At 43.8% G+C, this 15,978-nt stretch overlaps 1 long non-coding RNA gene across 1 annotated transcript in view; it reads left to right on the top strand.

Annotated features, from left to right (window-relative positions):
- Positions 1–15,978, top strand: part of LOC307181499 — a 115,871-nt gene that overhangs the window by 34,762 nt on the left and 65,131 nt on the right. The window contains exon 2 of the long non-coding RNA XR_013826922.1: positions 7,892–7,981. This is a non-coding gene — a long non-coding RNA (uncharacterized lncRNA). The remainder of the gene's footprint in view (positions 1–7,891; positions 7,982–15,978) is intronic.

Genomic DNA, 15,978 nt, shown 5'->3' on the forward strand with positions numbered 1-15,978 from the left:
TAGAATCATCGTACCTGAATCCACTCATTATGCTGCTACGGGCCTGATGACATAGATTTCATTGCTGAGTGATATTGTTTTGTAAGCAAATACCACAAGTTCTTTATCCATTTTTCACTTTCTGCGATGTTGAACTTGTACTGTAAACGAGGTTCTTGTAAACAGAGGCGTCCCAAGCTTTGGGGACGCTGTGTCATTTTGATTTTAATTTCCCTAAGCTATAGGACCATAAGTGGAAGTGCCCTAGGCTCTGTTGCTTTGTTTTTTAGATGTTTCAGGAAACACCATACACTTCTCCCGAATGTCTGTTGGCAATTTCCATCCCGCCCATCAGCATAACAAGGCTCCCAGTTCTCCATGGCCTCTCCTGCTTTTCTGGATTTTACACTTTTTTCAGATGGCCCTTTTGACCGGGGGGAAGTGAGACTTCATTGTAGTGCAGATTTCCTTTGCAAGCTTGCTTGGTTGGCCAAAAAGGGCGTATGCGTTTTTTCCTGAATATATTCAGGAAAAAACGCATACGCCCTTTTTGGCCAAGTGCATCATTGTGGACGTTCTGCCTCTTTTCCTATGCTTTCAATGCAATTCCAGTCTACCTCCTGAAATCGGTTTCCTGCAATTCTGCCCCGCTTTCAAGTCCTCTTGGCAGCCTTACTTCAGTATATTTTTGGACGATAGCTGTCATTTATAACTCTGCAGGTTTGTGAATTACAGTGCCCCTGAGCTCCTTTCTTCAACTCGCTTTCTTGTGAGCTGGCCGCAACACCGCAGGATGGCTTCAGGCCCTAATATGGTTCCGGCACGGCACGCTGAGCCTTTGGTTAATTCCTCTTCCTGGTGGGAAATGAGAGTTAAATTTGCCCGTCCAGACACCTCCAGCTAGTCTCTCATTGGTTCTCGCTATTCCTGTTCATCTTCCGCAGAAATTGCAAACTGGGCCAAACAGGAGGTTTAAGGCGCTGACTCTCCAAGTGGGGAGAGTGTTAGTAAAGCATCTGGAATGTTGCAGCCAAGTACAAGGGGAGGAAAAGTGAGACATATTTGAACACGTCTCCCGTTCACACGGTTGATCATACTCTGGGTTCCACATGCATGATTTAGCAGAAGGAAGAATACCTTAAACCTGGAGAGTTGAGACCCGTGGAATGGGTACCATGCAATATGACTTCAAAGGGTCTTCATTTGCTCACGGAACGTCTCCAATCCTATCACTGCTGCGATTATGCCCCTGTACACACACTTGATTCTCTTTTGGAGACATAGCAATCCATAGGTTTTAAGATACTTACTAGTCAGGTACATTCTTGGGCGTTTAATATGGGGTGTTGAGTCCATTTCGTTGAGCAAGGAGTAGCTCTTTTCTATTCCATATTTGGCTTAAGGAAATTTATCTGTGCTCATTTCAATCTCTGGTTTTATGCAGCACCCCAACTCACCTTTCCCCTTAAGCAAGCATAAGTTGGTTTTCTAAATTTGAGACCCTGTTCTGTTTTGGAATTCAGTTCCTGTGTAGCCAAGTTTACATTCCGTGTATTAGTGATATCTTATGATGTTTCTTTTTCTGTGTGACTTATTTCAGTTAGAATCATCGTACCTGAATCCACTCATTATGCTGCTACGGGCCTGATGACATAGATTTCATTGCTGAGTGATACTGCATTGTACGTAAGTACCACAAGTTCTTTATCCATTTTTCACTTTCTGTGATATTGAACTTGTACGGAAAACGAGGTTCTTGTAAACAGAGGCGTCCCAAACTTTGGGGTGGCTGTGTCTTTTTGATTTTAATTTCCCTAAGCTATAGGACCATAAGTGGAAGTGCCCTAGGCTCTGTTGCTTTGTTTCTTAGATGTTTCAGGAAACACCATACACTTCTCCCGAGTGTCTGTTGGCAATTAACATCCCGCCCATCAGCATAACAAGGCTCTCAGTTCTCCATGGCCTGTCCTGCCTTTCTGGATTTTACGCTTTTTTCAGATGGCCCGTTTAACCGGGGGGAAGTGAGACTTCATTGTAGTGCAGATTTCCTTTGCAAGCTTGCTTGGTTGGCCAAAAAGGGCGTATGCGTTTTTTCCTGAATATATTCAGGAAAAAACGCATACGCCCTTTTTGGCCAAGTGCATCATTGTGGACGTTCTGCCTCTTTTCCTATGCTTTCAATGCAATTCCAGTCTACCTCCTGAAATCGGTTTCCTGCAATTCTGCCCCGCTTTCAAGTCCTCTTGGCAGCCTTACTTCAGTCTATTTTTGGACGATAGCTGTCATTTATAACTCTGCAGGTTTGTGAATTACAGTGCCCCTGAGCTCCTTTCTTCAACTCGCTTTCTTGTGAGCTGGCCGCAACACCGCAGGATGGCTTCAGGCCCTAATCTGGTTCCGGCACGGCACGCTGAGCATTTGGTTAATTCCTCTTCCTGGTGGGAAATGAGAGTTAAATTTGCCCGTCCAGACACCTCCAGCTAGTCTGTCATTGGTTTTCGCTATTCCTGTTCATCTTCCGCAGAAATTGCAAACTGGGCGAAACAGGAGGTTAAAGGGACTGACTCTCCAAGTCGGGAGAGTGTTAGTAAAGCGTCTGGAATGTTGCACCCGAGTACCAGGGTACGAAAACTGAGACATATTTGAACATGTCTCCCGTTCACATGGTTGATCATACTCTAGGTTCCACATGCATGTTTTAGCTGAAGGAAGAATACCTTAAACCTGGGTAGTTGAAACCCGTGGAATGGGTACCATGCAATATGACTTCAAAGGGTCTTCATTTGCTCACCGAACCTCTCCAATCCTATCACTGCTGCGCTTATGCCCCTGTACACATGCTTGATTCCCTTTCGGAGACATAGCAATCCATAGCTTTTAAGATACTTACTAGTCAGGTACATTCTTAGGCGTTTAATATGCGGTGTTGAGTCCATTTCATTGAGCAAGGAGTAGCTCTTGTCTATTCCATATTTGGCTTAAGGAACTTTATCTGTGCTCATTTCACTCTCTGGTTTTATGCAGCACCCCAACTCACCTTTACCCTTAAGCAAGCATAAGTTGGTTTTCTAAATTTGAGACCCTGTTCTGTTCTGTAATTCATTTCCTGTGTAGCCAAGTTTATTGCGTGTATTAGTGATATCTTATGATGTTTCTTTTTCTGTGTGACTTTTTTCAGTTAGAATCATCATACCTGAATCCTACCATTGTGCTGCTAAGGGCCTGATGACATAGATTTCATTGCTGAGTGATATTACTTTGTAAGTAAATACCACAACTTCTTTATCCATTTTTCACTTTCTGCGATGTTGAACTTGTACTGTAAACGAGGTTCTTGTAAACAGAGGCATCCCAAATTCGGGGTGGCTGTGTCATTTTGATTTTAATTTCCCTAAGCTATAGGACCATAAGTGGAAGTGCCCTAGGCTCTGTTGCTTTGTTTTTTAGATGTTTCAGGAAACACCATACACTTCTCCCGAGTGTCTGTTGGCAATTTACATCCCGCCCATCAGCATAACAAGGCTCCCAGTTCTCCATGGCCTGTCCTGCCTTTCTGGATTTTACACTTTTTTCAGATGGCCCTTTTGACCGGGGGGAAGTGAGACTTCATTGTAGTGCAGGTTTCCTTTGCAAGCTTGCTTGGTTGGCCAAAAAGGGCGTATGCGTTTTTTCCTGAATATATTCAGGAAAAAACGCATACGTCCTTTTTGGCCAAGTGCATCATTGTGGACGTTCTGCCTCTTTTCCTATGCTTTCAATGCAATTCCAGTCTACCTCCTGAGATCGGTTTCCTGCAATTCTGCCCCGCTTTCAAGTCCTCTTGACAGCCTTACTTCAGTCTATTTTTGGACGATAGCTGTCATTTATAACTCTGCAGGTTTGTGAATTACAGTGCCCCTGAGCTCCTTTCTTCAACTCGCTTTCTTGTGAGCTGGCCGCAACACCGCAGGATGGCTTCAGGCCCTAATCTGGTTCCGGCACGGCATGCTGAGTCTTTGGTTATTTCCTCTTCCTGGTGGGAAATGAGAGTTAAATTTGCCCATCCAGACACCTCCAGCTAGTCTCTCATTGGTTCTCCCTATTCCTGTTCATCTTCCACAGAAATTGCAAACTGGGCCAAACAGGAGGTTAAAGGCGCTGACTCTCCAAGGGGGAGAGTGTTAGTAAAGCGTCTGGAATGTTGCACCCGAGTACCAGGGGAGGAAAACTGAGACATATTTGAACACGTCTCCCGTTCACATGGTTGATCATACTCTGGGTTCCACATGCATGTTTTAGCTGAAGGAAGAATACCTTAAACCTGGAGAGTTGAGACCCGTGGAATGGGTACCATGCAATATGACTTCAAAGGTCTTCAATTGCTCACTGAACCTCTCCAATCCTATCACTGCTGCGTTTATGCCCCTGTACACACGCTTGATTCTCTTTTGGAGACATAGCAATCCATAGGTTTTAAGATACTTACTAGTCAGGTACATTCTTAGGCGTTTAATATGGGATGTTGAGTCCATTTCGTTGAGCAAGGAGTAGCTCTTGTCTATTCCATATTTGGCTTAAGGAACTTTATCTGTGCTCATTTCAATCTCTGGTTTTATGCAGCACCCCAACTCACCTTTCCCCTTAAGCAAGCATAAGTTGGTTTTCTAAATTTGAGACCCTGTTCTGTTTTGGAATTCAGTTCCTGTGTAGCCAAGTTTACATTGCGTGTATTAGTGATATCTTATGATGTTTCTTTTTCTGTGTGACTTATTTCAGTTAGAATCATCGTACCTGAATCCACTCATTATGCTGCTACGGGCCTGATGACATAGATTTCATTGCTGAGTGATACTGCATTGTACGTAAGTACCACAAGTTCTTTATCCATTTTTCACTTTCTGTGATATTGAACTTGTACGGTAAACGAGGTTCTTGTAAACAGAGGCGTCCCAAACTTTGGGGTGGCTGTGTCTTTTTGATTTTAATTTCCCTAAGCTATAGGACCATAAGTGGAAGTGCCCTAGGCTCTGTTGCTTTGTTTCTTAGATGTTTCAGGAAACACCATACACTTCTCCCGAGTGTCTGTTGGCAATTTACATCCCGCCCATCAGCATAACAAGGCTCCCAGTTCTCCATGGCCTGTCGTGCCTTTCTGGATTTTACGCTTTTTTCTAATGGCCCGTTTAACCGGGGGGAAGTGAGACTTCATTGTAGTGCAGATTTCCTTTGCAAGCTTGCTTGGTTGGCCAAAAAGGGCGTATGCGTTTTTTCCTGAATATATTCAGGAAAAAACGCATACGTCCTTTTTGGCCAAGTGCATCATTGTGGACGCTCTGCCTCTTTTCCTATGCTTTCAATGCAATTCCAGTCTACCTCCTGAAATCGGTTTCCTGCAATTCTGCCCCACTTTCAAGTCCTCTTGGCAGCCTTACTTCAGTATATTTTTGGACGATAGCTGTCATTTATAACTCTGCAGGTTTGTGAATTACTGTGTCCCTGAGCTCCTTTCTTCAACTCGCTTTCTTGTGAGCTGGCCGCAACACCGCAGGATGGCTTCAGGCCCTAATCTTGTTCCGGCATGGCACGCTGAGCCTTTGGTTATTTCCTCTTCCTGGTGGGAAATGAGAGTTAAATTTGCCTGTCCAGACACCTCCAGCTAGTCTCTCATTTGTTCTCCCTATTCCTGTTCATCTTCCGCAGCAATTGCAAACTGGGCCAAACAGGAAGTTAAAGGCGCTGACTCTCCAAGTGGGGAGAGTGTTAGTAAAGCGTCTGGAATGTTGCACCCGAGTACCAGGGGAGGAAAACTGAGACATATTTGAACACATCTCCCGTTCACATGGTTGATCATACTCTGGGTTCCACATGCATGTTTTAGCAGAAGGAAGAATACCTTAAACCTGGAGAGTTGAGACCCGTGTAATGGGTACCATGCAATATGATTTCAAAGGGTCTTCATTTGCTCACCGAACCTCTCCAATCCTATCACTGCTGCGATTATGCCCTGTACACACACTTGATTCTCTTTTGGAGACATAGCAATCCATAGGTTTTAAGATACTTACTAGTCAGGTACATTCTTAGGCGTTTAATATGGGGTGTTGAGTCCATTTCATTGAGCAAGGAGTAGCTCTTGTCTATTCCATATTTGGCTTAAGGAACTTTATCTGTGCTCATTTCAATCTCTGGTTTTATGCAGCACCCCAACTCACCTTTCCCCTTAAGGAAGCATAAGTTGGTTTTCTAAATTTGAGACCCTGTTCTGTTTTGGAATTCAGTTCCTGTGTAGCCAAGTTTACATTCCGTGTATTAGTGATATCTTATGATGTTTCTTTTTCTGTGTGACTTATTTCAGTTAGAATCATCGTACCTGAATCCACTCGTTATGCTGCTACGGGCCTGATGACATAGATTTCATTGCTGAGTGATACTGCATTGTACGTAAGTACCACAAGTTCTTTATCCATTTTTCACTTTCTGTGATATTGAACTTGTACGGTAAATGAGGTTCTTGTAAACAGAGGCGTCCCAAACTTTGGGGTGGCTGTGTCTTTTTGATTTTAATTTCCCTAAGCTATAGGACCATAAGTGGAAGTGCCCTAGGCTCTGTAGCTTTGTTTTTTAGATGTTTCAGGAAACAGCATACACTTCTCCCAAGTGTCTGTTGGCAATTTCCATCTCGCCCATCAGCATAACAAGGCTCCCAGTTCTCCATGGCCTGTCCTGCCTTTCTGGATTTTACGCTTTTTTCAGGTGGACCGTTTGACCGGGGGGAAGTGAGACTTCATTGTAGTGCAGATTTCTTTGCAAGCTTGCTTGGTTGGCCAAAAAGCGTGTATGCGTTTTTAATTGAATATATTCAGGAAAAAACGCATATGCACTTTTTGGCCAAGTGCATCATTGTGGACGCTCTGTCTCTTTTCCTATGCTTTCAATGCAATTCCAGTCTACCTCCAGAAATCGGTTTCCTGCAATTCTGCCCCACTTTCAAGTCCTCTTGGCAGCCTTACTTCAGTATATTTTTGGACGATAGCTGCCATTTATAACTCTGCAGGTTTGTGAATTACAGTGCCCCTGAGCTCCTTTCTTCAACTCGCTTTCTTTTGAGCTGGCCGCAACACCGCAGAATGGCTTCAGGCCCTAATCTTGTCCGGCACGGCATGTTGAGCCTTTGGTTATTTCCTCTTCCTGGTGGGAAATGAGACTTAAATTTGCCCGTCCAGACACCTCCAGCTAGTCTCTCATTGGTTCTCGCTATTCCTGTTCATCTTCCGCAGAAATTGCAAACTGGGCCAAACAGGAGGTTAAAGGGACTGACTCTCCAAGTCGGGAGAGTGTTAGTAAAGCGTCTGGAAAGTTGCACCCAAGTACCAGGGGAGGAAAACTGAGACATATTTGAACATGTCTCCCGTTCACACGGTTGATCATACTCTGGGTTCCACATGCATGTTTTAGCTGAAGGAAGAATACCTTAAACCTGGAGAGTTGAGACCCGTGGAATGGGTACCATGCAATATGACTTCAAAGGGTCTTCATTTGCTCACCGAACCTCTCCAATCCTATCACTGCTGCGTTTATGCCCCTGTACACACGCTTGATTCTCTTTTGGAGAAATAGCAATCCATAGGTTTTAAGATACATACTAGTCAGGTACATTCTTAGGCATTTAATATGGGGTGTTGAGTCCATTTCGTTGAGCAAGGAGTAGCTCTTGTCTATTCCATATTTGGCTTAAGGAACTTTATCTGTGCTCATTTCAATCTCTGGTTTTATGCAGCAACCCAACTCACCTTTACCCTTAAGCAAGCATAAGTTGGTTTTCTAAATTTGAGACCCTGTTCTGTTCTGTAATTCAGTACCTGTGTAGCCAAGTTTACATTCCGTGTATTAGTGATATCTTATGATGTTTCTTTTTCTGTGTGACTTATTTCAGTTAGAATAATCGTACCTGAATCCACTCATTATGCTGCTATGGGCCTGATGACATAGATTTCATTGCTGAGTGATACTGCATTGTACGTAAGTACCACAAGTTCTTTATCCATTTTTCACTTTCTGTGATATTTAACTTGTACGGTAAACGCGGTTCTCGTAAACAGAGGCGTCCCAAACTTTGGGGTGGCTGTGTCTTTTTGATTTTAATTTCCCTAAGCTATAGGACCATAAGTGGAAGTGCCCTAGGCTCTGTTGCTTTGTTTTTTAGATGTTTCAGGAAACACCATACACTTCTCCCGAGTGTCTGTTGGCAATTTACATCCCGCCCATCAGCATAACAGGGCTCCCAGTTCTCCATGGCCTGTCCTGCCTTTCTGGATTTTACACTGTTTTCAGATGGCCCGTTTGACCGGGGGGAAGTGAGACTTCATTGTAGTGCAGATTTCCTTTGCAAGCTTGCTTGGTTGGCCAAAAAGGGCGTATGCGTTTTTTCCTGAATATATTCAGGAAAAAACGCATACGCCCTTTTTGGCCAAGTGCATCATTGTGGACATTCTGCCTCTTTTCCTATGCTTTCAATGCAATTCCAGTCTACCTCCTGAAATCGGTTTCCTGCAATTCTGCCCCGCTTTCAAGTCCTCTTGGCAGCCTTACTTCAGTATATTTTTGGACGATAGCTGTCATTTATAACTCTGCAGGTTTGTGAATTACAGTGCCCCCGAGCTCCTTTCTTCAACTGGCTTTCTTGTGAGCTGGCCGCAACACCACAGGATGGCTTCAGGCCCTAATCTGGTTCCGGCACGGCACACTGAGCCTTTGGTTAATTCCTCTTCCTGGTGGGAAATGAGAGTTAAATTTGCCCGTCCAGACACCTCCAGCTAGTCTCTCATTGGTTCTCGCTATTCCTGTTCATCTTCCGCAGAAATTGCAAACTGGGCCAAAGAGGAGGTTAAAGGGACTGACTCTCCAAGTGGTGAGAGTGTTAGTAAAGCGTCTGGAATGTTGCACCCGAGTACCAGGGGAGGAAAACTGAGACATATTAGAACACGTCTCCCGATCACATGGTTGATCATACTCTAGGTTCCACATGCATGTTTTAGCTGAAGGAAGAATACCTTAAACCTGGGTAGTTGAAACCCGTGGAATGGGTACCATGCAATATGACTTCAAAGGGTCTTCATTTGCTCACCGAACCTCTCCAATCCTATCACTGCTGCGTTTATGCCCCTGTACACATGCTTGATTCTCTTTCGGAGACATAGCAATCCATAGGTTTTAAGATACTTACTAGTCAGGTACATTCTTAGGCGTTTAATATGCGGTTTGAGTCCATTTCGTTGAGCAAGGAGTAGCTCTTGTCTATTCCATATTTGGCTTAAGGAACTTTATCTGTGCTCATTTCAATCTCTGGTTTTATGCAGCACCCCAACTCACCTTTCCCCTTAAGCAAGCATAAGTTGGTTTTCTAAATTTGAGACCCTGTTATGTTTTGTAATTCAGTTCCTGTGTAGCCAAGTTTACATTCCGTGTATTAGTGATATCTTATGATGTTTCTTTTTCTGTGTTACTTATTTCAGTTAGAATCATCGTACCTGAATCCACTCATTGTGCTCCTAAGGGCCTGATGACATAGATTTCATTGCTGAGTGATATTGCTTTGTAAGTAAATACCACAACTTCTTTATCCATTTTTCACTTTCTGCGATGTTGAACTTGTACTGTAAACGAGGTTCTTGTAAACAGAGCCGGCCCAAACTTTGGGATGGCTGTGTCTTTTTGAATTTAATTTCCCTAAGCTATAGGACACTAAGTGGAAGTGCCCTAGGCTCTGTTGCTTTGTTTTTTAGATGTTTCAGGAAACACCATACACTTCTCCCGAGTGTCTGTTAGCAATTTACATCCCGCCCATCAGCATAACAAGGCTCCCAGTTCTCCATGGCCTGTCCTGCCTTTCTGGATTTTACACTTTTTTCAGATGGCCCTTTTGACCGGGGGGAAGTGAGACTTCATTGTAGTGCAGATTCCCTTTGCAAGCTTGCTTGGTTGGCCAAAAAGGGCGTATGCGTTTTTTCCTGAATATATTCAGGAAAAAACGCATACGCCCTTTTTGGCCAAGTGCATCATTGTGGACGTTCTGCCTCTTTTCCTATGCTTTCAATGCAATTCCAGTCTACCTCCTGAAATCGGTTTCCTGCAATTCTGCCCCGCTTTCAAGTCCTCTTGGCAGCCTTACTTCAGTCTATTTTTGGACGATAGCTGTCATTTATAACTCTGCAGGTTTGTGAATTACAGTGCCCCTGAGCCCCTTTCTTCAACTCGCTTTCTTGTGAGCTGGCCGCAACACCGCAGGATGGCTTCAGGCCCTAATCTGGTTCCGGCAAGGCACGCTGAGCCTTTGGTTAATTCCTCTTCCTGGTGGGAAATGAGAGTTAAATTTGCCCGTCCAGACACCTCCAGCTAGTCTCTCATTGGTTTTCGCTATTCCTGTTCATCTTCCGCAGAAATTGCAAACTGGGCGAAACAGGAGGTTAAAGGGACTGACTCTCCAAGTGGGGAGAGTGTTAGTAAAGCGTCTGGAATGTTGAACCCGAGTACCAGGGTACGAAAACTGAGACATATTTGAACATGTCTCCCGTTCACATGGTTGATCATACTCTAGGTTCCACATGCATGTTTTAGCTGAAGGAAGAATACCTTAAACCTGGGTAGTTGAAACCCGTGGAATGGGTACCATGCAATATGACTTCAAAGGGTCTTCATTTGCTCACCGAACCTCTCCAATCCTATCACTGCTGCGCTTATGCCCCTGTACACATGCTTGATTCCCTTTCAGAGACATAGCAATCCATAGCTTTTAAGATACTTACTAGTCAGGTACATTCTTAGGCGTTTATTATGCGGTGTTGAGTCCATTTCATTGAGCAAGGAGTAGCTCTTGTCTATTCCATATTTGGCTTAAGGAACTTTATCTGTGCTCATTTCAATCTCTGGTTTTATGCAGCACCCCAACTCACCTTTACCCTTAAGCAAGCATAAGTTGGTTTTCTAAATTTGAGACCCTGTTCTGTTCTGTAATTCATTTCCTGTGTAGCCAAGTTTATTCCGTATATTACTGATATCTTATGATGTTTCTTTTTCTGTGTGACTTATTTCAGTTAGAATCATCATACCTGAATCCACTCATTGTGCTGCTAAGGGCCTGATGACATAGATTTCATTGCTGCGTGATACTGCATTGTTCGTAAGTACCGCAAGTTCTTTATGCATTTTTCACTTTCTGTGATATTGAACTTGTACGGTAAACGAGGTTCTTGTTAACAGAGGCGTCCCAAACATTCGGGTGGCTGTGTCTTTTTGATTTTAATTTCCCTAAGCTATAGGACCATAAGTGGAAGTGCCCTAGGCTCGGTTGCTTTGTTTTTTAGATGTTTCAGGAAACACCATACACTTCTCCCAAGTGTCTGTTGGCAATTTACATCCCGCCCATCAGCATAACAAGGCTCCCAGTTCTCCATGGCCTGTCCTGCCTTTCTGGATTTTACACTTTTTTCAGATGACCCTTTTGACCGGGGGGAAGTGAGACTTCATTGTACTGCAGATTTCCTTTGCAAGCTTGCTTGGTTGGCCAAAAAGGGCGTATGCGTTTTCTCCTGAATATATTCAGGAAAAAACGCATACGCCCTTTTTGGCCAAGTGCATCATTGTGGACGTTCTGCCTCTTTTCCTATGCTTTCAATGCAATTCCAGTCTACCTCCTGAAATCGGTTTCCTGCAATTCTGCCCCGTTTTCAAGTCCTCTTGGCAGCCTTACTTCAGTATATTTGTGGACGATAGCTGTCATTTATAACTCTGCAGGTTTGTGAATTACAGTGACCTTGAGCTCCTTTCTTCAACTCGCTTTCTTGTGAGCTGGCAGCAACACCACAGGATGGCTTCAGGCCCTAATCTGGTTCCGGCGTGGCACGGTGAGCTTTTAGTTACTTCCTCTTCCTGGTGGGAAATGAGAGTTAAATTTGCCCGTCCAGACACCTCCAGCTAGTCTCTCATTGGTTCTCGCTATTCCTGTTCATCTTCCGCAGAAATTGCAAACTGGGCCAAAGAGGAGGTTAAAGGGACTGACTCTCCAAGTGGTGAGAGTGTTAGTAAAGCGTCTGGAATGTTGCACCCGAGTACCAAGGGAGGAAAACTGAGACATATTTGAACACGTCTCCCGATCACATGGTTGATCATACTCTAGGTTCCACATGCATGTTTTAGCTGAAGGAAGAATACCTTAAACCTGGGTAGTTGAAACCCGTGGAATGGGTACCATGCAATATGACTTCAAAGGGTCTTCATTTGCTCACCGAACCTCTCCAATCCTATCACTGCTGCGTTTATGCCCCTGTACACATGCTTGATTCTCTTTCGGAGACATAGCAATCCATAGGTTTTAAGATACTTACTAGTCAGGTACATTCTTAGGCGTTTAATATGCGGTGTTGAGTCCATTTCGTCGAGCAAGGAGTAGCTCTTGTCTATTCCATATTTGGCTTAAGGAACTTTATCTGTGCTCATTTCAATCTCTGGTTTTATGCAGCACCCCAACTCACCTTTCCCCTTAAGCAAGCATAAGTTGGTTTTCTAAATTTGAGACCCTGTTATGTTTTGCAATTCAGTTCCTGTGTAGCCAAGTTTACATTCCGTGTATTAGTGATATCTTATGATGTTTCTTTTTCTGTGTTACTTATTTCAGTTAGAATCATCGTACCTGAATCCACTCATTGTGCTCCTAAGGGCCTGATGACATAGATTTCATTGCTGAGTGATATTGCTTTGTAAGTAAATACCACAACTTCTTTATCCATTTTTCACTTTCTGCGATGTTGAACTTGTACTGTAAACGAGGTTCTTGTAAACAGAGCCGTCCCAAACTTTGGGATGGCTGTGTCTTTTTGAATTTAATTTCCCTAAGCTATAGGACACTAAGTGGAAGTGCCCTAGGCTCTGTTGCTTTGTTTTTTAGATGTTTCAGGAAACACCATACACTTCTCCCGAGTGTCTGTTAGCAATTTACATCCCGCCCATCAGCATAACAAGGCTCCCAGTTCTCCATGGCCTGTCCTGCCTTTCTGGATTTTACACTTTTTTCAGATGGCCCTTTTGACCGGGGGGAAGTGAGACTTCATTGTAGTGCAGATTCCCTTTGCAAGCTTGCTTGGTTGGCCAAAAAGGGCGTATGCGTTTTTTCCTGAATATATTCAGGAAAAAACGCATACGCCCTTTTTGGCCAAGTGCATCATTGTGGACGTTCTGCCTCTTTTCCTATGCTTTCAATGCAATTCCAGTCTACCTCCTGAAATCGGTTTCCTGCAATTCTGCCCCGCTTTCAAGTCCTCTTGGCAGCCTTACTTCAGTCTATTTTTGGACGATAGCTGTCATTTATAACTCTGCAGGTTTGTGAATTACAGTGCCCCTGAGCCCCTTTCTTCAACTCGCTTTCTTGTGAGCTGGCCGCAACACCGCAGGATGGCTTCAGGCCCTAATCTGGTTCCGGCACGGCACGCTGAGCCTTTGGTTAATTCCTCTTCCTGGTGGGAAATGAGAGTTAAATTTGCCCGTCCAGACACCTCCAGCTAGTCTGTCATTGGTTTTCGCTATTCCTGTTCATCTTCCGCAGAAATTGCAAACTGGGCGAAACAGGAGGTTAAAGGGACTGACTCTCCAAGTCGGGAGAGTGTTAGTAAAGCGTCTGGAATGTTGCACCCGAGTACCAGGGGAGGAAAACTGAAACATATTTAAACACGGCTCCCGTTCACACGGTTGATCATACTCTGGGTTCCTCATGCATGTTTTAGCTGAAGGAAGAATACCTTAAACCTGGAGAGTTGAGACCCGTGGAATGGGTACCATGCAATATGACTTCAGAGGTCTTCATTTGCTCATTGAACCTCTCCAATCCTATCACTGCTGCGTTTATGTCCCTGTACACACGCTTGATTCTCTTTTGGAGACATAGCAATCCATAGGTTTTAAGATACTTACTAGTCAGGTACATTCTTAGGCGTTTAATATGCGGTGTTGAGTCCATTTCGTTGAGCAAGGAGTAGCTCTTGTCTATTCCATATTTGGCTTAAGGAACTTTATCTGTGCTCATTTCAATCTCTGGTTTTATGCAGCACCCCAACTCACCTTTCCCCTTAAGCAAGCATAAGTTGGTTTTCTAAATTTGAGACCCTGTTCTGTTTTGGAATTCAGTTCCTGTGTAGCCAAGTTTACATTCCGTGTATTAGTGATATCTTATGATGTTTCTTTTTCTGTGTGACTTATTTCAGTTAGAATCATCATACCTGAATCCACTCATTGTGCTGCTAAGGGCCTGATGACATAGATTTCATTGCTGAGTGATATTGCTTTGTAAGTAAATACCACAACTTCTTTATCCATTTTTCACTTTCTGGGATGTTGAACTTCTACTGTAAACGAGGTTCTTGTAAACAGAGCCGTTCCAAACTTTGGGGTGGCTGTGTCTTTTGGATTTTAATTTCCCTAATCTATAGGACCATAAGTGGAAGTGCCCTAGGCTCTGTTGCTTTGTTTTTTAGATGTTTCAGGAAACACCATACACTTCTCCCGAGTGTCTTTTGGCAATTTACATCCCGCCCATCAGAATAACAAGGCTCCCAGTTCTCCATGGCCTGTCCTGCCTTTCTGGATTTTACACTTTTTTCAGATGGCCCTTTTGACCGGGGGGAAGTGAGACTTCATTGTAGTGCAGATTTCCTTTGCAAGCTTGCTTGGTTGGCCAAAAAGGGCGTATGCGTTTTTTCCTGAATATATTCAGGAAAAAACGCATACGCCCTTTTTGGCCAAGTGCATCATTGTGGACGTTCTGCCTCTTTTCCTATGCTTTCAATGCAATTCCAGTCTACCTCCTGAAATCGGTTTCCTGCAATTCTGCCCTGCTTTCAAGTCCTCTTGGCAGCCTTACTTCAGTATATTTTTGGACGATAGCTGTCATTTATAACTCTGCAGGTTTCTGCATTACAGTGTCCCCGAGCTCCTTTCTTCAACTGGCTTTCTTGTGAGCTGGCCGCAACACCGCAGGATGGCTTCAGGCCCTAATCTGGTTCAGGCACGGCACACTGAGCCTTTGGTTAATTCCTCTTCCTGGTGGGAAATGAGAGTTAAATTTGCCCGTCCAGACACCTCCAGCTAGTCTCTCATTGGTTCTCCCTATTCCTGTTCATCCTCCACAGAAATTGCAAACTGGGCCAAACAGGAGGTTAAAGGCGCTGACTCTCCAAGTGGGGAGAGTGTTAGTAAAGTGTCTGGAATGTTGCACCCGAGTACCAGGGGAGGAAAACTGAGACATATTTGAACACGTCTCCCATTCACACGGTTGATCGTACTCTGGGTTCCACATGCATGTTTTAGCTGAAGGAAGAATACCTTAAACCTGGAGAGTTGAGACCCGTGTAATGGATACCATGCAATATGACTTCAAAGGGTCTTCATTTGCTCACCGAACCTCTCCAATCCTATCACTGCTGCGTTTATGCCCCTGCACACATGCTTGATTCTCTTTCGGAGACATAGCAATCCATAGGTTTTAAGATACTTACTAGTCAGGTACATTCTTAGGCGTTTAATATGCGGTGTTGAGTCCATTTCGTTGAGCAAGGAGTAGCTCTTGTCTATTCCATATTTGGCTTAAGGAACTTTATCTGTGCTCATTTCAATCTCTGGTTTTATGCAGCACCCCAACTCACCTTTCCCCTTAAGCAAGCATAAGTTGGTTTTCTAAATTTGAGACCCTGTTCTGTTCTGTAATTCAGTTCCTGTGTAGCCAAGTTTACATTCCGTGTATTACTGATATCTTATGATGATTCTTTTTCTGTGTGACTTATTTCAGTTAGAATCATCATACCTGAATCAACTCATTGTGCTGCTAAGGGCCTGATGACATATAGTTCATGGCTGAGTGATATTGCTTTGTAAGTAAATACCACAACTTCTTTATCCATTTTTCACTTTCTGTGATATTGAACTTGTACGGTAAACGAGGTTCTTGTAAACAGAGGCGTCCCAAACTTTGGGGTGGCT

The sequence above is a fragment of the Stenella coeruleoalba genome, assembly GCF_951394435.1.
Source record: "Stenella coeruleoalba genome assembly, contig: scaffold_171, whole genome shotgun sequence".
Lineage (NCBI taxonomy): Eukaryota > Metazoa > Chordata > Mammalia > Artiodactyla > Delphinidae > Stenella > Stenella coeruleoalba.